Source organism: Arvicanthis niloticus, chromosome 11 (genome assembly GCF_011762505.2).
Source record: "Arvicanthis niloticus isolate mArvNil1 chromosome 11, mArvNil1.pat.X, whole genome shotgun sequence".
In the NCBI taxonomy this organism is placed as follows: domain Eukaryota; kingdom Metazoa; phylum Chordata; class Mammalia; order Rodentia; family Muridae; genus Arvicanthis; species Arvicanthis niloticus.
Window position 1 is genome coordinate 23,950,765 of NC_047668.1, and position 23,885 is coordinate 23,974,649.

The window sequence follows — 23,885 nt, forward strand, 5'->3', positions numbered from 1 at the left end:
AGTCAGCCAAATAAGATGATGAGTGACAAAATTGTTCAAAAGTCAAAGCATATAACACTTTCAGAAATGTTTGAGCTTCCAAGTATTTCCATGAACACATGACACATTTATGACATATCCCCTTTAGAAATTATTCCATAATTGCAATAGATGAATCCATTCATTGTGTTGCCAGAGTGTAGTATTTACCAGTAAATGCATTATCTACAAGATCCAGTCTTATCATGAAAAATATAGGAAAAAACAGAATATAAACAAAGGTATTCAAAAGATTACTCATTTCATAGAACAAGCAAAACAATAGACTAACAAATCAGGAAAATATAATATATAATTAGTAAGAAAATTAGACACAAGGAACAAACTGTGATAATATCAGAAAGCAAAGATGTTAAAGCATTCTCATCAAAATGCTCAAAATAAATTCTCACAAACTGAGATTAGAATAAAGCAATCTAATTAGAAATAAAATCATCAAGAAAGAAGTTGCAATATTCATTGTCTAATAGTGTCACCCCCACAAAATGGAATTTAATAAGTGTGCATGTATAATTTGAAACACAAAATATCCCTGTTATTGCTAAACTTGGTCACCAGACTCTGAATTACTTATTATTTTAGAGTTTCTGAATTATGAAGACTGTATGATGCATATATTTTAAAAGAAATATTTTTTAATACTTTGCAGTTAACATGGCATAACAAATACACATATTTAAATCTCCTTTGGAAACACTGAACTTAGACATATGGAATGTATTTGTATCCTATAACACATCACCAAAGACCAAATAACATTCATGTTTGCTGGTTTGGCTTTCTACTTAAAAGTATTTGAAACATGAAGAACTGAGAGACATACCATCCGTATTCAAACCTCACAAGTGGGTCTTTAATTACATAGAGACTAACTCTTGAGTTGAATGCATAGCATTCACCCCTTATATAAGTGAATTTAATTTTTAAACACATGGTCCACAGATCATTGTAGGAAGGAAAAAAGTAAACACTTCTCAGTATTGAATAATAGTTGTGGTAGTATGTAACTTTCCGACCCAGAGTATACATAAATTCACTTCATACTTTCTAGATATAGTAGAAGTAATTGACATATTATCAAAATTTGAATTTTAATTATTACCAAGAAATATTCCATGTCTTATTTTATATCTTGGTGTTATATAACATGGTACCCTTAATTTTATTTCTTTGTGCTGCTGAAGCTAGACATTTTAATTTGATGCTTTTCTGTTTGTTTATTTTTCATTTGCTAATATCATTAACTATATTCTTTTATGAAAAATTGTTATTGTTTTGAATCCTAAGTTTTATAGTGTAGAAAAACTATTCTTGATCATATGAGAACACTTTTTATTAAATGTTGCATAGAAAATTTGATTATCAAGCAAGACTAAGTTTATCTGCTCAGAAAATAAAAATCCTCCTTATTGTTTTTCCATATGGATTATATAGATCTTTAATTTTTGAAACTCCTGTATTCCTATTCAGTAAAGTAACAATAACACCTACAGAAAAGATACATTCTGATCTTTTATTATATTTACTGAAGGTGTCACTGTCATTAACATATTAACATTTTGCAAATAAAAATGAAGAATATCACACTTTTAGGTTCAGCTTTTTTAGACAAAATAACATATGTCAAAAGCACCAGTATTCTAAGATTACAGGACAGACTCAATTGTTTTACACTAACCAGATGGGACATATCCTTTTCCCTTTACATGTCTTTGTTTCCACTGACATACATTTGAGTGGTATCAACACAGTTTTAGAATTAAAGGATTGCTGTGAAGAAAATACAATGAGTTTTTGACTCTTTTGCATGTTCTTAGGGCTCTTTTCCTCTGACTGGGTTGCATCATCAAAACTTTATATGAGGGCTTGTATTTAGTCTTATTGTAACTTTTTATGCAGTGATTGGTTAATAGGCTTGGGAATCCTGCACTTTTCTGAAGACAGAGAAGGACAAGTGGATTTGGGGGAAAAGGGGGTTATAAGAAGGAACTGAGAGGAATGGAAGGAGGGGAAATTGTTGTCCGGATGTATTGTATGAAAGAAGAATAAATTTAAAATTAAAAAAAAGAAAAGAAAGAAAATTAACTCTTTCAGTGGGTATCAAATGACAATAGCTCTTCACCTAAGAGAAAAATTTTGTGTTCACATCCCATGTACATACTGGAATTTCATCTGGCTTGAATATATGTAGATCATGTGTATTCTGTCACAAATAACTGTGAGTTCATCTATGTAACTGTCCTGTTTTCTTGTAATTATCTACTGTGTCTGGCTCTTACAATCTTCCCATCCCCCTTGAGTTCACAGAGTTTTGGAAGGAGGAGGTGTGGTATAATTGGTCCATCTAGGGCTAAGCTCTTCAGTTTCCTAGTCTCTATAGCTTGACCTGTTTGGTATTCTGTGTTAGTTAAGATCTACCACAGGAAGACATTTCTTTAGTGAGGGTTGACAGATGTACTAACTTATAGGCTGTATGGGCTGGTACATATCAATGAATCATGAGGAGTCAGTTTACAATTATGATCATATAACAGAATAGTAACAGCTTTTACAACAGGGTGTATTTTGTATTGTGAAGTGGGCCTTAAATCCACTTAGAAACTATTTGATTATTTCTATAATATGTTACAATTACACCAATGGACATAATTGGCCAAGCCAGTCATTATTTGAACTCACAGGATTCATAGATGTGTAAGATAGATGATTACTTTTCTTAAGTTTTTAAAATCATATGTGTGTACCCTCTTATTTATTTTGAAAGATTCTTAAACTTTCCTTTTCCATGAGAATATTGACTATCTTAGGAATGCATATACAGCAATTATCAGATTGCATTTCACTGTGATACTGGTACAGTGAGTGTCTGAGAGAAAGACCACTCTGTAAGACGGCATCATCATCACATTACACCATGGGGTCTGTGCTAACACCTTGACTTAATGCTAAATATGTCAGCTTACTTTGGAAGATATTTATTAGATTTCAACACTATAAAATTACTTTCTTTTAAAAATCTGTGTTGGACAACCTGAAGATAAAGTTACTATGTGAAATCTATACGGAAGATGCAGAGTGTTGTGCTGTACCTGTTTCAGGGAAGAGTATATACATTAATCATCTGTAATTTGTATGATAAGAGCTTTGTCTTTTCCGCCTATTTATTTCAAGAATCAGCTATCCCACTGACAAGTACTATTTAACAGCTTAAGATTTAACTTCATTATTTTATTTATTTTGGTTTAAAACTTTTTAGCTTTGGCTGTTGGGAACTCTTCCGTTTGTCTCTGAAAATATTCTATTTTCATCTTCTGTCTTTTCCTAGTTCTATTATTGGCAATTTCTCCAAGGACCACCATTTTCTTTAACTGAAAATTCTGTGACAGGTGTCCTGTTGCTCCTGAATTGCCATTGTTTTCCATCTGAAAGTGCCAGGGTGCATATATACACTAACACACATACATTCATGTTTGCAGTGATCTCCATTAGCCATTGTATGATAATCAGGACTGTACATCAATGTCTCCAACTCTCAGCCATTATCAATTTGATCATTTGTAGAGGTTCTGTGAGAGGAACAACAAAACAGCTTTACAATTCATGGAATGTGGCTCACTGGTAAGCTCAAACTCTATGAGTTGGTCTCCAAGGGGCCAGGCTTGAGCACTACATGCTGTGAGGATCTCATGCTGTTGTAAAGTTTTGCTCTGCTTGCTGTCCTCGCCTCACATCCTTCATAAACATGAAATGAGTATAAACTCTAAGGGGGCTTCCAGGCCCTCACTGGGCAGTACCATTGTCACTTACAATAATAGTAATTGAACTTTTCCCAGCATTGATGCTTAAGCAAATTAATGGCTCAACCACAACCCTTGGAAAGAATTTAGAGATGAAGATTGTTAGCAATGACCATCACACTTAGAATGAATTTGGAGACAGATGTACATTGTTGGTAACATTAAGTTATGATGTTTTTGCTAGTGGCTCTGATATAAAAAATTTTAAGGAACAATTTGAAGCTCAGAAAGTCATACTCTTAACAGTTGAGCTAGGGATTCTTAAAGGTCAGGAAACAATGGCAGCTTGGTCAACACTAGCTGATGTAACTTTCTTGGTAAAGCTGAGCTGATAATCATGGTGCTGATTACTCTTTTGTATCCATTTGTGCCTTCAGCTTCCAATATGGTTTAATAAAACAATTGATAAGAAGTAGGCATGCAACCTGAGAAATTAAAGTAGAGATTACTGTTTTTTTTAAAGTTGAGATTTTTGACTTTCTTAAGATTTTTTTAGAAGATTAGATTTAACATAAATAATACAATAATTGATTCTTTGTAACTGCAAATTGAAGTCTGCCAGTAAAGAGATACTGGCAGAGAAAATTAAGTTGCTTACTTTCACTTTGTCAATATGTAACAAGTTGCTTATATGAATGCATGTGAGTTCTTTAAAATGATTTGATTTTTTTTACCTGCAATACATAAAACGTTACTTATTTAAAGATATTTTAAAAGTACTGTTTTCCTGATCGTTTACTAAAAGAAAAATAGAATATAATCAAATTGTAATTTTTATAATTCTTGAAAATTTTTGATAAGATATATAAGCTGCAGGAAAAATTAAAGTTATTGGAGCTTTGCTCTATTTATATGTCTGTCTGTCTGTCTCTCTGTGTGTATGAATGTATATATATATATATATATATATATATATATATATATACACACATATATATATATATATATGTAGTTGGAGCTTGTCTCATCTATCAAGTGTATGTGAGTATGTGCCTGCTTTACCTCATCACCAACCCCACGTCCTCTTCTTGGATTGCTAAACATAGTTTTAGAACTTGTCTTCAATAATCATTTTAACCTTTTCTCTGTTCATTTGAATTTCAATAATATGATCTCATTGTCCATGACTGTATTACTTTCCCCTTGATTCTGTAAAAAATTAATTAGTAGCTTAATATAATATATATTTATTAACAGCTCTGTAGGGCATCAATGTGACATAATCTCACTTGGATAAAATCTAGGTGTCAGCTGAGGTGTTGTTTTATAGGCAATTTTTTTTCTTTTGCTGGGATCAGCTTCTATAGTTTTTATTTGATTCTTTATGATAGCTTTATCACAAAGCATCCAAAATACTCTCTTGTTGAATGACAAATATAAAGCAACTCTTGTGACTGGTTTTTTGAACAATTGTTCCTAAGCAGTGGCTTTATTTGAGAGGTTGTGGAGCCATACTACATTTGGAGACTAGAGGATAGAAGTTTGTCATTATCAGTTGTCTTTGGAGATTGTAGCCTGGATGCTGATTCCAACTTAACTCTCTGCAACATTGTGAAGAACTACTACATGCTTCTGCATCCATGCACTATGGTGCTTCATCCATGATACCTTCTCTCCAATGATGAACTAGAATCTATGATACTATGAACCAGAATAAAGTTTTCATCCTTAAGTTGTTTCTTACAAGCAGTTTTCTTCTAAATGTATCTGACACACTCTTGTAATCAACTCAGCTTTTGGGATTGTTTCATTTGTTTAGATAAATACCTAGGGATATAATAGCCGAGTTTCAAATAAATGCTATATGCAATTTTCTAGCAAATGGTCTTGTGAAGTATCCATATCATTCTGTACCCCCAGCACCTATGAAGTGTATTGCTGTCAGTCTGTATGCATCATCAATGGATGATGTTAAATTTTGGATTTTAGCAAGTCTAGGAAGTGTGGACTTGAAATTTGTCATTGTACTTATTTGGAATTCACTAATAATAAATACTATTTTCTATATTTTTATATATTTGTTTTTTTATTAATCTTCTTTGGAGAAGAATCTATACATTTTAAGACTTCCTACTATGTTTTTTATAGGTCTTTAATTAAATATTTCTTTCACAAGAATATATGTAAAGTCTATTATAGGCCTTTCTATTTTCTTAATATCATTGGCAAGGCAAAACTTTTCATTTAATGGAAACATAATTAATATTTCCACAGATCAGGGTACTGGTATTTTTAATTTAATTTTAATTTAAAATTTGTTAATCAAGGTCATATACATTTTCTTTTATGTCTTTAAAAAAACATTTATAATTTTGACTTTTATTTGGATATTCTGTATGTGTATGCATTTTGCCCAGTGTGTGCTTGGGTGTGTGTATGTTTATTCACTCATGTAAAAAACAGATATCTTGATGTAAAGAATTCTGAGAGCCTGAGCCTCCTCAAATAATATGGCAGTTTGTGATTTATTAGATTTAATACATTTATTTGTTATTTATTAAATTTAATTCCTGGAGCCCATAACATTTTAAGATTAAAAATATGAACTTAGAGTTCTCTAAGATACTTAATAGCCATTCATCATTTCCTGAAACATCCACTCTGTTGTCCAGAGAGAAAATATACACAGCAAAAAAGGACTAAAGACTAAATAAAGTAGAGGAAATTCAATGGAGAAATGGATATTAATATTACAATAATACACACAGAGAGAACGGCTTGGGAATATTGAATGTTACAAACTTATGTACTCTAAAGATTTGTTTTATAGTAGCCTCAGAAGGCTACATTCTGGAGGTGGATTCATTTTTGAGAGACTACATTATAAACTAATTGTTAGAATGCTACAAGTCTTATTTGAGAACAGAATCATTCTGAGGTATTTTCCAATCAGTATTATTAGCCATTTGTAAAGGAGGGTCCTCTTAGTTATTAAATTTTCAAACTGTTATGCTCTTAGGGATAGAGTAGCTATACTAAGTGACAGTTTGGGCTACATCTCATGCAGCCAATGACAGATAAGGAAATACACAGATAATGGGTGTATACTCTCATAATGTCATTTAGAATCCCAAAAAAGTTTTACAACAAGCTACATTTGGCTGTTCAGGTCCGATGTTGTGTTTGCTTTTCTGTAAGCAAATGTCATAAACCAGGAAGTTCACAAATAAGGACTTATTTCCCACAGCTTTAGATATTAAACAAGTAAAAACCCAAGTGCAGACAGATGTGGTATGAGAGCCCATTTTTTTAAAGGAATGATGGCATCATCCTGTGTATCTTTCTGTGGGAGAAATGATAAAAAAAACTACTGAGTTTCTGTTGTATGGACAAGTCCTTTTCTCCAGGACTCTGTTCTTATGATATAATTATTTCCAATAAACTGCTTCTAAATACCATCATCTTAAAGAATAATTACTTCATATGAACTGTGAAGAGAAATAAACATTTGAGCCTAACAGATATGAGCTCTAATAATGAGTAACTGAATGGAGTTGGTTAGTTTGCTCTTTCAATATTGACTCAAATACAAATCAACCCTTTAACTAGCCATTCTATTCCTTAAATATTGTAAAACAGAATAGGAAAAGATGGGATAGGCAATTACGAAGAGTGAAATAAAAAATAATAAACAAAATGTGACCCTGTATAACTAGTATTTATGGCCAATCAGGAGTTTGTTTTAAGCTAAGTAGCTATTTCAAATAAATATGATAAGTAAAACATTACATATCGTGTTTTAAATATTACAGTATAAGGGTTTCTGGGATGTTGACAACATGTCTTAGAGTTTTATATACATAAATCTTGAGATAATATTTGATAATATGTAATTTATTTTGAAAACTTTCCTTTAAAAAGGCAGTAAACTCTTGAATTTTACATGACGTTTAAGTTCATCCCACAGGTGTGAAGATTCAAAACTAGGATCTACATGTAGTGAAAACAAGCAGGATATTTCTTTCTGGAATGAAGTTAGTTTCCTCAGTATTTCTCACTTCAGCCCAATTACCAGAAAATTTCATGACTTAATTTTTGTTTACTGCTGAATAAAATTACATAACATATAGCTCTCAGGTTTTTATTACTTATTCACCAGTTGATGGACACCTAGGCTGTGTTCATGTCCTAGCTACTGTACATAGAGAAGTAATGAACATGACTGAGCTTTTTGAGCAACATCCAGGGACCATGGATCAGGAAGAGGAAGAAAGATCTTAATGGAGGGGACGTAGTAGAAAACCTGTAGAAGACAGTCAATATGAAGCAAAATAGTATATAGAGAGATTTAAGTGGAGAAAAAGATTGGAGAATAAGTCAGAGGATGAAGAAAACTGACACTAAGAGTGTTTGGAAAAGTAATATTGAAATCTAATATTTTATATAATTTATATGATAAAATATTTAATATTTTATATATGTACATAGATACATGAATGTATAAAAATATATACACACATATATGAAATGAGTCTTATAAAAAGTACTATACATACACACACACATATATACATACACACATATCTATCTATCTATCTATCTATCTATCTATCTATCTATCTATCTATTCTATATTAGTTTGCCTAATAAATAGCCCAGTGTGTAAGCTGCTTGAGGTTTCTTGGCCATCCCACAGTAATTCAAGCTATTGCCATTGTTTTTGATTATCCACTATAACCCGATGGTAAAACCCTGCTGGTGAAAACACCAACTATACACTTTAGCTACAGGACATGGATAAATCAAGTTGATGTTTATTAAGAAGCTTCCTCAATGCTGCCTCTTTTTCAAATATCAGAAGGTAAAATGCAGGAGGCTGAGGTAAAAGAAGCAATCATTAAATTTTTTAATCGAGTTGTGAACTTTGTGAACTACAATAATGTTAGCATGGCATGACATACTTATAGGTGCAGTATTGGTTCAAATATAGTCACAGATATATAAAGTAATTTAACAACTTCTTTCTGATTGGATTTAAATCCCACTCCGAGGGAGGATGCATATGTGACACAGAACCCATGGTTTGAGAATGCGTAGGACACAAAAGTAAACTTACTATCATTATTTTGCTAAATGGATAGAGTACCAGGCTGCCCTCTAAATCTGTATCTCGATACTTCAAGATTAGTGCTTCTCTTGGACCTCACCAGAGAAGTTTCCTTGTGCAGTAGATGGTGCTTAACATAGATACGAATCAAAAGAAAAACAACAACAAAAAATGTATGTGGAGTGCTTAGCCACAAGTGAGGCACTTACATCATGTCCACCAAGGGTTTGAGGGGTGGAAAGATTTTAAGAAAAAATTCAAGGGGACCAATGTAAGATAGTATTTTGTGGTCATGCCAGACAAATGAATTTATGACCACACAGTATCTGTGGTTTCCTACTTAAGACCTGTACAAAATCAAGCCAGTCAACATTCCAACATAAAGAGGAGAGGTTCTTATGAGCTCCAAGCCACAGCTGAGTTGTTATTTGCAGCTGATAGCTGTGGGACAGGAAGAGTTTGTTTTCTTTAAGGATGGGATCCTTCCAGTGTTTTACTGTGCTCCAGTGGACAGCTCCACACACATAATTATATGGTCAGAACAAATGAACTTGGTGAATCATTACAGCAAAAGATGACACAAAGCTGGAAGTGAGTGGGAGATAATAGGATGAATCTAGAAAGAGTTGGGAGGAGGGAAAAGGGTGAATATGATCATTATTCATTGCAAATACCATGATGTAATTAAATCTTAATTAAAGCATTATATTTTTAAAAGCCTGAAGATGAAAAAAATCTATAGAAAAGACGTCAATATATTATGTTAACAAATCCAAAGCTGGTTGAATGTGGTTCTGCACATCTGGAATCCTATCACTTGAGAAACTGAGGTTGTAGGAGGATCATGAGTTTAACGCCCACTAGAGCTACATAGTAAGTCACTGGATCAAACAACAGCAGCAACAACAATGAAACCAAAAGTTTGTATTGCAATGCAGAACTATTGACAATAGCTTGCTTAGGGTCTCAGGGTAGGTGGCATGAATAGATCAGTATGCTTAATAAAGTATCACCCAGTCACATAATAGAATTACATACTGTCATTTGCTAACAAAGTCTATAAATCTGGTACATTTTGATAAATGAAATAAGTCAGCAACAAGAATGAATATATTACACAGTTTAACTCTTGAATAATCTATCGAATAAAAGAACAGATCAGCAGTTACCAACGGTTGTTCCGTGTGGACAAAGGAGGAAGAGATAATGATTTATTAGTGGCTACTCAGCAAAAATTAGGGAAATAAGCTCTTGTGCTTGATTACATAGTAGAATGGTTATACTGAAAACGAAGAAGCAAACACTGGATTGGATATTCCAAACAACTGGAAGAGAAGATTTTTGAACTTACTACTAAAAAGAATTGATAAATATATCTGTTGATTATTGGCTTTTAGAACCCATTTGATCTCTCTCTCTCTCTCTCTCTCTCTCTTTCTCTCTCTCTCATTCATTTTATAATATTATTATGTGAAGAAGCATTTTATGAAGCAGGTAAATACTTAAAAAGCTCTGAGGAATGATACAGGACTCACAGGTCCCAGGCCTTGTCTGTTGGGCTATGTTTCTGAAGACCGCTCTTTAACTGGTACTTCTGTGTGTCCTAGATGTAAAGGTCAGAGTAGGAGTCAGCAGTTAGTGGAAACTCCTGTTGTAAATGATGTTGTTCTTTTATATGAAAGTAATCCTAAAGGCAAATGCATGGTAAGGGGCAAATGGAGTGAATATTAGTCCAAAAAAATATCCTCAGCCATGTCATGAAAATGCAGTACTTCCTAGTAATTATCTCTAACATATAGTTATAGCCACACAAGTGTTTGTACCATAGAAAAAGAATTAATACCATTTGTTACACTCTTTCAAACATTAAAGTTTTTTAAAATTTTTATTATTTTTTATTGCATGTTTTATTTATTTACATTTCAAATGTTATCTCCTTTCCTGGTTTCCCCTCTGCAAACATTAGAATTTTTAAAAGCAAAACTCACATACATTCTACCTGTAGAGCAATGGAATAATTCATAGCTTTTATATTTTGATGAATGATTTTTCTTCTGAGTCATTTATTAATAATCTAGAAGAAAAATATGTGTGTGGTAGAAATTTTAAAGATGAGTTTAATCATGAGAAATACAGTTTCCATTATATTATAGTCTCTCTTAAGATTATCTCAGGAGGTATTATTTTTGTTTCATTTGTATTTTACATGACTTTATATCTAGAATTGCTATTTTCTTCTTCCTCATAGTTTAGTGGTAATTTCCAAAATATCTTAATATAAGAGTCACATAGTCCCATGAGTAATGTGTAAAAACTTCCCATGCTTCTGTCTCTATCAAATGCTGTATAGTCTTTTGCATACTATGCGACATTCCTACACACACCTCTGGACAATCGTACCCACAACACTGGACATTACTACACATTAGAACTGAGAAAAGTACAAAAGGTGATGTTGGCAGATTGTGTTATGGGCAGTCAATTTATTTCATCTGAAGAGCAATGACAGATTTGAAATGAAGATATACAGGTACATAAAATGTCACTTGTTGCCTAATTGGAGTCACAGTGTGTGAATAAATTCAAAAGAACAACATAGTTTAAATTAAGCACACTAAACTATCATTACACTTTGAGCTGATGGTCATTTTGGTAACAAAAATAAAATGAAGTGAGAATTGAGCAGAGATAATTATAATTTGTTATGATCCTTAATTGAATCCTTTATCAAGTTATGAAATAAAACTGTGCCCATTAAGATGGCTAAGGATATACATTAAGCACTTCCCTGTGACACATTTATAATAATTAATAAAATATTATTCTCCACTTAGATGCAGATATTCAAAACAATTCTAGAACCATTTCCATTGTACAACATTTTGCAATTTATCTGTGGGTACAAGGAAACTTCTCACAGTCTTTTAAAGTCACTTCACTCGATTATGGAGAAAACACAATGTAAAAATAAAAAGAAAATTATTTTACGCAAATAAATTTTCCCTAGTGTAAAGTTAAAGAAATTAAAATATATTTCATAGTAATATTTTAAACTAATAATAATTTTTATTTAATTTAAAAGGATAAAGGTGATCTAGGCATAGTGGCACATGCATTTAATCCAAGCACTCAGGAGGCAGAGGCAGAGGCAGAGGCAGAGGCAGAGGCAGAGGCAGAGGCAGAGGCAGAGGCAGAGGCAGAGGCAGAGGCAGAGGCAGAGGCAGAGGCAGAGGCAGAGGCAGAGGCAGAGGCAGAGGCAGAGGCAGAGGCAGAGGCAGAGGCAGAGGCAGAGGCAGAGGCAGAGGCAGAGGCAGAGGCAGAGGCAGAGGCAGAGGCAGAGGCAGAGGCAGAGGCATCTGTAAACCATGCCAGAGTATTTTACATAGACAATTCTAGGATAGCCTGGGCTACATAGAGAGACCTAGTGCCAAAACAACCAAAGTACCAAATAAATAAATAAGTAAATAAATCCACAAAATAGACTAGAAAATGAGAGAAGAAAATTATTGTGTGAGAGAAAATAGTAATATAAACACACACACACACACACACACACACACACATTGTGGTATTGGTACAAAAATGATAGCCAGGAAATAAGAAAAGAGAGGCAGAGAGAGAAAGAGAGAGGGGGGGAAGAAGAAGAAGAAAAAGAAGAGGAAGAAGAAGAAGAAGAAGGAGGAGGAGGAGGAGGAGGAGGAGGAGGAGGAGGAGGAGAAAGGGGTAGGGGAGGGGTGAAATGAGGGGAGATAAAAATAGAGAGAGAAAGATGTTAGAAACATTTGATCATACAGCAGATCCCTCATATGATTATTTATTAGAAAAACAGCTATATTTTTAACATGAGCCTTCTGTTCACTTCAGAGAAAATGTGTGAAATTCAATGAAAACCATAAAACATAAAATCATAAAAGATATATTAGGATATTTAATTAATATCAAAAAGTCAATTACAGAGATAAATAGAAAATATAGATACGTAACAAAATCAATATAATTTGATTAATAGAACACTAAAGAAAATATTATTAACATATAGTGAATAAAGACAATAACACATTCATCAATAAAAATAAATTATTTATCCTGATGAAAAACAAACCTATAGACATTAAAACTGAAATACAAATGACTACTCAGTTTTCTTCCTCATTAGACAGGAAAACACACACTTTTACCCATTGAAATAATCAATGTTAAACAATATTTAAAATCTTTAGTAGACTTAAAAGCAAGTCCATTTTTTTCTAGTTTCATTTTGTAAAATTCACTCATTCCTTTGTTCTGGTATGTAAGAAAGACTTTTATTAGATTTTTGGTCCAGGTTGGATTCTCATGAAGATCTGTCAAATTAAGCTTCTGATGTCATTCAAAAATTCTCAAGAAGCTCCCAAACCCCAGCCATGTGTGACTGTCCTCTAAAGTTCAGCCTTCCTTTGTGATTTTTGAAACAGTGTTGGCAAATAAAGAAGGAAGTATTGAACTACTGAAAACCAGAGAAAGGGGCTGGTTGGTCTGTTTAAGATCAGGCACTGTGTTATGGGGAATTATTAATGAAAGCAGTATGGAAGAAATGATGCACCTTGGCAGTGATTTGGAGGACAGTGGTGCAGGGAGAAAACAAAAAAGATGAAACCTAGGCGTTATTGAAGTGACAATTAAGGACAATAATTATTACAGAAAGAGGCAAATGTAAAATGAGGAGGGGAAAACACGAATGACTTGAAGCTATGAGGTTTAGGGAGAAAATAAAATAGTCTGAAAGGGAGTGCAATTTTTGAGTCTACATTTAGAATATGTCAGTAAATTGATGACATTAATGAGGAGAGAAATTATTAGGTAATGAATATGCTCTTCCCTAAATAGCTTCAAAAGTACAGAGAGAACCTTCAAAAGCTTTATTTTAACTTATTTCAAAGATAATCATGTACCCCCTTTCTCTCTTTATGTATAGAATTTCCTCAGAGCATTGATCTAAAAACATCAAGAAGATGGAATAGCTTCTGTATTCTTCCCATGTCTAAAACTGCTGACATTTGTGTTTTGTTGATATAATTTTCAAAGTCTTTGCTATAAACACTGAAATTCAAAAGAAAATGCTTAGAATATCTTGTTGACCTTTTAGTTTTTCATTAACTATTCGATGCATAATTTGTCATTTTCAAGCTCTCTAATTTTGAAGGTACTAAAGGTTTAGCTATGCTTAAGTGTATACACACCTATAACAACATCATGTTTAGAATGCAAATATCAATGAATACATAGAGTTTTGCATGATTTTAAGAACTGATAATGAAGGTGAAATCTTGTAAAACGATGACATTGAGAAATGTATACTTACCTTTAAAAAATATGTTTTAATTAAGATGTGTCAAAACTTCACTTTGTTGCTTCATGTTCCAGAGGATCTGTGTTTCCTTCTATTTCTTTAATTTATTCTTGTTTCATATATTACATTCCATCTGCAATTTCCCATTTCTCTTCTGCTCCCAACCCTCCACCCCTCACCACCCCTCTCACCCAGAATTACTTCTGCTCTGTTTCCCTTCTGAAAAGAGCAGGCCTCTCCCACGGATATCAACTGATCGTGGCATAACAAGTTACAGTAAGACTAGCCACAAATTCCCATAGGCATCTCTGTGTGTGTATATGTGTGTATTCTTTATTTACATTTCAAATGTCATCCCCTTTCCAGGTATCCTCCCTGGAACCCCCTATCCCATCCCTCTCCCCTGCTTCTATGAAGGTACTCCCCAACCCACCCATCCACTGCTGCCTTCCCGCCCTGGCATTCTCCTACACTGTGGCATCGAACACCCTCAGGCCCAGGGCTGCTCCTCCCATTTATGTCCAACAAGGCCATCCTCTACCACACATGCAGCTGGAGCCATTGCTCCCTCCATGCGTACTCTTTAGTTGGTGGACCAGTCCCTAGGAACGCTGGGGGTTCTGGCCAGTTGTTAATGTTGCTCTGCTATAGGACTGCAAACCCCCTCAGCTCCTTCAGTCCCTTCTCGAATTCTCCATCAGGGGCCCAACATTCAGTCCAATAGTTAGTTGTGAGCACCCACATTTCTATTTGTCATGCCCTGGCAGATCCATTCAGGAGACAGCCACATCAGTTTCACGTTAGCAAGAACTTCCCGGGATCCACAATAGCATCCAGGTTTGGCGACTGTATATGGGATGGATCCCCAGGTGGGGCAGTCTCTGGATGGCCTTTCCTTCAGTCTCTGTTCCACACTGTGAAAAATCTCCATATTTCCACCTGTGAGTATTTTGTTCGGCTTCTAAGAAGCACTGAAGCATCCACACTTTGGTTTTCCTTCTCTTTAAGCTTCATATGGTCTGTGAATTGTATCTTGGGTATTCCTAACTTCTGGGTTAAGATCCATTTATTAGTGAGTACATACCATGTGTGTTCTTTTGTGACTGGGTTACCTCACTCAGGATGATATTTTCAAGTTCCACCCATTTGCTTGTGAATTTTATGAAGCCATTGTTTTTAATAGCTAAGTAGTGCTCTATTGTGTAAATGTATCACATTTTTTGTATCCATTCCTCTGTTGAAGGACATCTGGGTTCTTTTCAGCTTCTGGTATTATAAACATGGCTGCTATGAACACAATGGACCACGTGTCCTTATTACATGTTGGAGCATCTTCTGAGTATAAGGCCAGGGGTGGGTGTGACTCTAACCAAACAAGTGAAGATCTGAGTGACAAGAACTTCAAGTCTCTGAAGAAAGAAATTGAAGAAGAGCTCAAAAAATGGAAAATCTTCCACGCTTGTGGATTGGCAAGATTACTATAGTAAAATGGTCATATTGCTGAAAACAATCTACAGATTCAATGCAATCTCCATCACAATCCCAACTCAATTCTTCATAAAGATAGAAAGAGCAATTTGCAAATTCATTTGGAATAAGAAAACAGCCAGGATATTGAGTACTATTCTCAACAATAAAAGAACTTCTGGTGGAAGTCACCATTCTTTACCTCAAGCTGTACTACAGAGCAATTGTGATAAAAACTGCATGGTATTGGTTCAGTGACAAGCAAGTAGATCAGTGGAATAGAATTAAAGACCCAGAAATGAACTCACACAACTATGGTCACTTGATCTTTGACAAAGAGGCTAAAAACATTCAGTAGGAAAAACACAGCATTTTCAACAAACGGTGCTGGATCAACTGGCAGTCAACATGTAGAATACAAGTTGATCCATTCTTATCTCCTTGTACAAAGCTCAAGTCAAAGTGGATCAAGGACCTCCACATAAATCAGATACACTGAATCTAAAAGAAGAGAAAGTGGGAAAGAGTCTGGAACACATGGGCACAGGGGAAAAGTTCCTGAACAGGATACCAATGGCTTATGCTCTAAGATCAAGAATTGACAAATGGAACCTCATAAAATTGCAAAGCTTCTGTAAGGCAAAGAACACTGTCAACAGGACAAAATGTCAACCAACAGATTGGGAAAAGATCTTTACCAATACTACATCTAATAGAGGGCTAATATCCAAAATATGCAAAGAGCTTAAGAAGTTAGACTCTGGAGAACCTAATAATTCTATTTAAAATGGGCAACAGAGCTAAACAGAGAATTCTCAACTGAGGAAACTTGAATGGCCAAGAAACACCTATAGAAATGTCCAATATCCTTAGTCATCAAGGAAATGCAAATAAAAACAACCCTGAGATTCCATCTCACACCAGTCAGAATGGCCAAAATCAAAAACTCAGGTGACAGCAGATGCTGAGGAGGATGTGCAGAAAGAAAACACTTCTCCATTGCTGATGGGATTGCATGCTGGCACCAGCACTCTGGAAATCAGTTTGGCGGTTCCTCAGAAAATTGGACCAAGTATTACCTGAGGACCCAAAATTTGTGTTTCTTAAGCAGGATTCTTGAAAAGTCCTTTGAGAGGCAGACACTATCAAACCAGGCTTGAGACCAAAATGAAGGTGACCATGATAGCCCTAGAACAGGCGGTAAAAGCACCTGTCTGGACTAAGCACACAAACTTGCTCTGAAAAACCTCAACTGATTTGCTTTACTTTGGAGGACTTCTTGCCTATAGAGGTTAATACCATTTTAGGTATCCATATGCCATGTGTCATGGCTGTTACTGCTACAGCCTATCCAAGAGTGCAGAACTTGTGTGGAAGCTAATTCATAGGTGGAGCAGAAAGGGCCCTGTTGTAGAGGATGAAACCAGGGGTGTAGGTATATAAAAACACATTGTATATGAAGGATGTCCAGTATATTGAAAATTAGTATTCATTATTGATTTCTATAAAATATGTGAAAGTTGTTTTTGCTTTTGTTTGTTTTGCCACTTAAGAAGAAATTGCTACTTATAAGTCCAACTTCTTTAAAGTTATAAATTGAAGAATATGATGGGTTATAAATCTGCTAATGAATTTTTAATCATTCAAAATTTATGACTAAATGAATACCCTAATGAAAGACTGCTAAGGAGTCATATTCATGGTTATAAATGACTTACCTTAAAATTTTGGACTCATTCTATTATGAAAATTAAGCATGGAAATCTTCTAGCAATTTTATTAACAATATATAACACAATAATCATACTTCTTGGGGTATGAGTGGAACAAAGTCTCACTTTATAGCCCAGATGGATTGCAACTCATTACATAAACAAGGCTTGACTTGAATCTGTCTCTATTCAATAGCTCCATCTTGATGAGTACTGGGTTATAGGCATGAGCTATCATGTCCAGCTAATTATTTTAATGGTAGCTTTTCAAGCAGTTATAACATGCTTTACCTTTGGTATTATTGAAAAAACTTAGCTTACCTAATCCACCTGTTTAAGATGTAATATCAAGTTTTAGGAAATATGATTTACTCAAAACTAAGAATTAAAACAGGACATTTAGCAGGGTGAAGAGGTGGGCACACATAGGGGAGTTGGTGAAAGGAAGTAATGAATGTGTATAAACAATATAGACTGAATAACTTTTTGAGTGAGTTATTTGTCTGGCAATGATAAAGTTGAAAAGAATTCAATGTGTCAAGGTTCTGAAAATATTTCGAAGAGGTAAATTAAGAGATATCCTTTTAATGCCTAGTTGTTTCTGTTGGTCCATGCTTCCAAAACTTTATACTTGTACAACTTATAAAATATTCTTAAACAATATTTTCTATTTAATGCTCTAATTAAGAGGGGATCTATCCCCTCTTTATCCTTAGTCTCTGCATAGTTAGTGGCACCTCGGAAATCCACTGTTGGTGAAGACCTAACCCTTCTCAAGATGGCTTTTTAAGTTCTCTTCAAACAACTATGGAGAAATAAAGTTACAATATGTCTCAAGAGCTGTGAACATGTGAAAATGGTGAGACTTTGCTTAACAAAAGGAGAAGAACTGGGTGGGAAAAGCAGGGGAATATAGAGCTGCTCCCTTTGATTGGGGATCTCACTCTAGGGGAAGGTGAAGCTGGTCCCTGAGATTTGGGACTGCACTCTGAATTCTCATCATTGACTCCTGAAAAACAATTGTGTAACAAGGTTTATTGAATACCAGACTATAGGGTAGATTTAAAGATACCTGGAGTGTCGCCATTATAATACATTACAGATACTCTTTATTTCCCTCCTAGCTGAAGAATTTACCAGACCAATCCCCCCACACTCCTCCTCCTCATTTGTGACTGCATGGTTTTTTCAAAACGTTTCCAATGTTTAGAATAATATATTATTCTTATCTCACAACAACACCCCATTTTACACAAAAACATATGAATGAATGTCTTTCATAATCTTTAAGGAGAAACTTATTTTCATGATTATAGACAGATAGTTAATTTTGTGACCAAAACTCATTATTTTCATGCCATCATCCTGAAAGTTCATTGGTCAAGAATACCAACCCTGCATTCAACAATGTTTGGGAGGTATCATGCAAAATAGAAAGAAAGTTTATGTCTGTGCTAGGTTTTTATTTTTTTAAGGGGGGAATAAATAATGTCCTGAAGCATAAGCTTCTGATCATTTATAGATTTATAAATTATCATTTTATCTACATTTTATTTATTGTTTGTTTTTATCTACTTATTTATTTATTTTTATTGAAAATTGTTGTTTTTCACAAATTCCTTCTGATACAATTTCCTCTTCTCCAACTTCTCCTAGATTCTCCCTACGTCTCCACTCACTCAAACCCACATTCTTTCATTTCTTCTTTAGTTAGAATCTAGAAAGGCAACTAAAAATAGTAGCAATAAAATACTATAAAATAAAAACAGAAAGTGAGAATAGAACAAAATATAAAAAATAGCCAAGAGATATACAAGAAACACAATATGGACACTGAGTCACACACATTCACATACATAGAAAATACATAAAAACAAAATGAGAAACCATAATATATATCTACAAAGACAAAACAAAAACAAAAAAATCCTTAAAAAATACCACTGAGTTAATTTTGTGTTGACTACCCACTGTTAGTCAGGAGGCCTAACCTTAAATGCAGTTTGTATACTCTGTTGAAAACTCCACTGAAGAAAACTAATGTTTCCTTTGCAGCAATTATTAATTGGAGATAGCTTCTGGGCTAGGGATAGGGGCTTGTGTCCCCTTCCCCTTTCAGCATAGGGACCCCACCTGGTTTAGATCTATGTAAGCCTTGTGCATACTGCCACAGTCTGTGAGTTCACATGTGCACTAGGCCTTCAGCCTTGATTTTTTGTTGCTCTCCATTCCCATTGGCTCTTCTAATGTTTCCCACTCCTCTTCAGCAGAGTTCCATGAGCCTTGAGGGAAAGGATTTGATAGAGACATCCCATTTAAGTCTAAGTGTTCCAAGGTCTCTCATATTTTATCACTAATAGCAAAGAGTAACTTCTCAATGAGTAGGAAAAATTCTTTCCCGTTTTGTGTGTCTGGGGCTCAAAGTCAGAGCCTTGCAAAGGCTAGAAAAGCTCTCTGAGACTGACTCAAGGGTCCAAGCTTTTGGGTTTCTGAGACTGGATTTGTACAATATTGGCTGACCTCAAAGTCCTGCCTCTGTCTCCTGAATTCTGGGTGCACAGCTTCTACATCCTGCAGGATTTAGTTACTTTCAGGTGTCTTTCTTTCTTCCTTCCTTCCTTCCTTCCTTCCTTCCTTCCTTCCTTCCTTCCTTCCTCCCTTCCTTCCTTCCTTCCTTGCTTCCTTCCTTCTTTCCTTCCTTCCTTCCTTCTTTCCTTCCTTCCTTCCTTCCTTCCTTCCTTCTTTCCTTCCTTTCTTCCTTGCTTGCTTCCTTCCTTCTTTCCTTCCTTCCTTGCTTCCTTCCTTCCTTCCTTCTTTCCTTCCTTCCTTCCTTCCTTCCTTCCTTCCTTCCCTGTTCCTTTCTTTCTCCTATCTCCCTCTCTTTTATTTTTTTCTTTTATTTTCCTTGTTTCAAGATTTTTTCTCTAGTTTTCTTTTCTTCTTTCTTTCTTCCTTTCTTCTTCCTTGTGCCCCTTCTTCCTTTCTTCCTTTCTCTTCCTCTCTTCTTTACCTCTTTGGTTTCCTTTCTGTCATTTTATACTTGATGACTTATGCCTTTATCTTTTTTTTTTTTTTTTTTTTTTTTTTTTTTTTTTTTTTTTTTTTTTGGTTAACTGGCATTCCATGATAGTAAAATTCTGTGAAATGAACATTCATAATGAAAACAGTGATTTAAGCTAATTCATAGGATGGTGTCAGTGAGATCCATGTAAGAGCCAGCAGAAACTAAAACTCTCTGGGGTCTCAGTGGGCCTTACATTCCTTTTTCACTTATGAAAGGAATGGTGCTTTGGAGATTAATCAGTATTAACAGCTATATGACAGGTTATTTACTTGCCTGACACTTTTACTAATTCTTTGTCTTGATAATAGCTTTTCTCCCTTATGACACAGAACAATTTTTAAATGATTGACATTAAATGTTATTACAGTGTTAGTGGACTCAGAATTAATTTTAATCAAATGGTGATGCAAGGATTTGCATTATGAATCAAGAACATTGCTTGAATATTGAACCATATTTTTGTAATACAGCAAACTAGCAATTTAAATTTCATTGCTTAATAATCATTGTTTTCAGTTACAGCTCACACAGCCAGAGATAAGTTAAGCTTATTACATTTCAAACACATTTCATTGAGCTGTTAACTATGAATGTTTAAGGATGTCAAAGGAACTCAATATTTGATATTTTCTGAACTTTTCCTATATTGTCTTCCCTGACCTCATACTCTTTGCTGTCTCTCCTGAATCACCAGCATGATGGATTTTGTCCATGAGAAATGGAGTACTGAGTGATGCCTCAGATGTTAAGAATACTTGCTTTTCTAGAGAACCTTAGAATGGTACCCAACATCCAGGTCAGACAGCTCACTGTCATGTGTCACTCCATCTTCAGGAAATATGGCATTCTTTTCTGGACTCTTTGGGCATGAATGATATGTTTTCAAAGATATGCATTAATACACACATGCACATACACACACTATAAAATATGTCTTAAATTTTTTTTCACTGTTACATTTAAAAATGTATTTCTGCAATTTTCAATTAGCTCTCACTTTTGACATGTATTATTACCTGGTCAGATATCACTTGTGTCTATTGTGTTTACATATCTTATTAGAAGCAAATTTTATGGTACTATACATTATTTGACTTATTGCTTTATTTATACTTCACAAAAGTACCTGTTTTTATGTAGATTCAGAATGTTCTGATTTCTGCATAATATGTCCCTGTGAATATTAATGTAACTAATGGGAATAATTGAACATCTTGCAAAACCAATAATTAGAAAATTCTACTTACAAAAAAAACCGTTAGTACAGAAAAGCCCAGTCTTTTATATCCCTAGAAATATTTAAAGAAAATGACATTTTTTCTTTCTTTCTTTTTTTTTGTGGGTTCAGCAAACTTTATTGATGGTATTCAAGAAAGTGGGAGGAGGGCTCCCTATGACCCTCCTGTTATTATGGTGGTCTGGGATGGGAATTGTGAGGGGGATGTTCAGTGTTGTGGGCCGAGTTGCGACACGGAATCCTCAGCAACCGAGGGCCTCTCTCTTGCTCTCAGTGTCCATGCTGGGGTGGGTGGTCCAGGGTTTCTTACTCCTTGGAGGCCATGTAGGCCATGAGGTCCACGACCCTGTTGCTGTAGTTGTATTCATTGTCATACCAGGAAATGAGCTTTACAAATATTTCATTGAGAGCAATGTCAGAGCCAGCATCAAAGATGGAAGAGTGAGAGTTGCTGTTGAAGTCGCAGGAGACAACCTGGTACTCAGTGTAGCCCAGGATGCCCTTCAGTGAGACCTTGGATAGCTGCTTCATCACCTTCTTGATGTCATCATACTTGACAGGTTTCTCCAGGCAGCGTGTCAGATACACAACAGATATATTGGGGGTAGGAACATGGAAGGCCATGCAAGTGAGCTTCATTCAGATCTGGGATGACCTTGCCTACAACCTTGGCAGTACCAGTGGATGCAGGGATGATGTTCTAGGCAGCCCCATGGCCATCATGCCACAAGTTTCTAGAGGGGCCATCCACAGTCTTCTGAGTGACGGTGATGGCATGGACTGTGGTCATGAGTCCTTCCATGATGCCAAACTTGTCATATGGATGACCTTGGCCAGGGGGGCTAAGCAGTTGGTGATGCAGAATGAATTGTTGACAATCTTGAGTGAGTTGTCATATTTCTCGTGGTTCACACCCATCACAAACATACGAGCATAGGCAGAAGGGGCAGAGATGATGCCCTTTTTGGCCCCACACTTTAAGTGGCTTCCAGGCTTCATTGTGGTGAAGACGCCAGTAGACTCCACAACATACTCAGCACCAGCATCACCCCATTTTATGTTAGCCGGAACTTGCTCCTGGAAGATGGTAATAGTCTTCCATTTGCCATGGGTAGAGTCATACTGTAACATGTAGACCACGTAGTCGAGGTCAATGAAGGGGTTGTTAATGGCAACAATCTCCACTTTGCCAGATACAGAGCAGGAGGCAGCCCTGGTAACCAGACACCCAATATGGCCAAATCTGCTCACACCGACCTTCACCATCTTGTCTACAGGATGAGACTGGCACTTCATGAGAAGATGCAGCTGTCTCTGGAACAGGGAGGAGTAGAGAACCACAACTTTTCTTTACTTTAATTAAACACTTGATTCTTATTAGCGATTTGCTTTATACATTTAGCATATAGCTGTCTAGAATTAATATAAATTTATTGCAGTACCTAAAACAGAGTACAAATGGCAGTTTATTGTATTAAAACTACTTCCATATACAAATGAATTGAGTAATAAATTTTAATGTTAAGATATCAATATCTAATGTTTATCTTTAACTCTAAATCAATAGGAACAGACAGAATGCAAAATGTAAAAATATTTTATTTTTTTCTATATGAGTATTTTTCTTGAATTTATGTCTGTGTGTCATGTGTGTAAAATGCCCCTAGAGGCCAAAAGAGGGTGTAGGATCCCCTGGAACTGGAGTTGCAGATGGTGGTAAGCTACTCTGTAGATTTTGGGAATTTAACCTGGGTGCTTTAAATATAGCACTACTCTTCTTGTTTTGTTTGTTTGTTTGTTTGTTTGTTTGTTTGTTTTGGGGGACAGGGTTTCTCTGTGTAGTTCTGGCTGTCCTGGAACTCACTCTGTAGATCAGGCTGGCTTCCAACTCAGAAATCCGCCTTCCTCTGCCTCCCAAGTGTTAGGATTAAAGGTGTGCGCCACCACTGCCCGGCTCACTACTCTTAACTGCTAAGCAATCTCTTTAACTCCTCAAATGTAAACAATTTTAAAAGTCAGCAAAAGCAGCTTTGAATAAGCAACATAAAATTTATTTACTTTGCATAATAGTATTTAAGCAGAAAAACTTTAGCAAGACACAGTGTCTTTGAAGTTCACACAATATATGCTTTCCTTTAAAATGAGCTTAAAATTAATTCAAATGGGTGTTTCTGCAGACATGATGGCAGAGTA

At 35.2% G+C, this 23,885-nt stretch overlaps 1 pseudogene; it reads right to left on the reverse strand.

The window, feature by feature from the left end:
* Positions 1 to 21,991: 21,991 nt before the first annotated feature.
* LOC117717264 (glyceraldehyde-3-phosphate dehydrogenase pseudogene) lies at positions 21,992 to 22,958 on the reverse strand (annotated as a pseudogene).
* Positions 22,959 to 23,885: the final 927 nt, after the last annotated feature.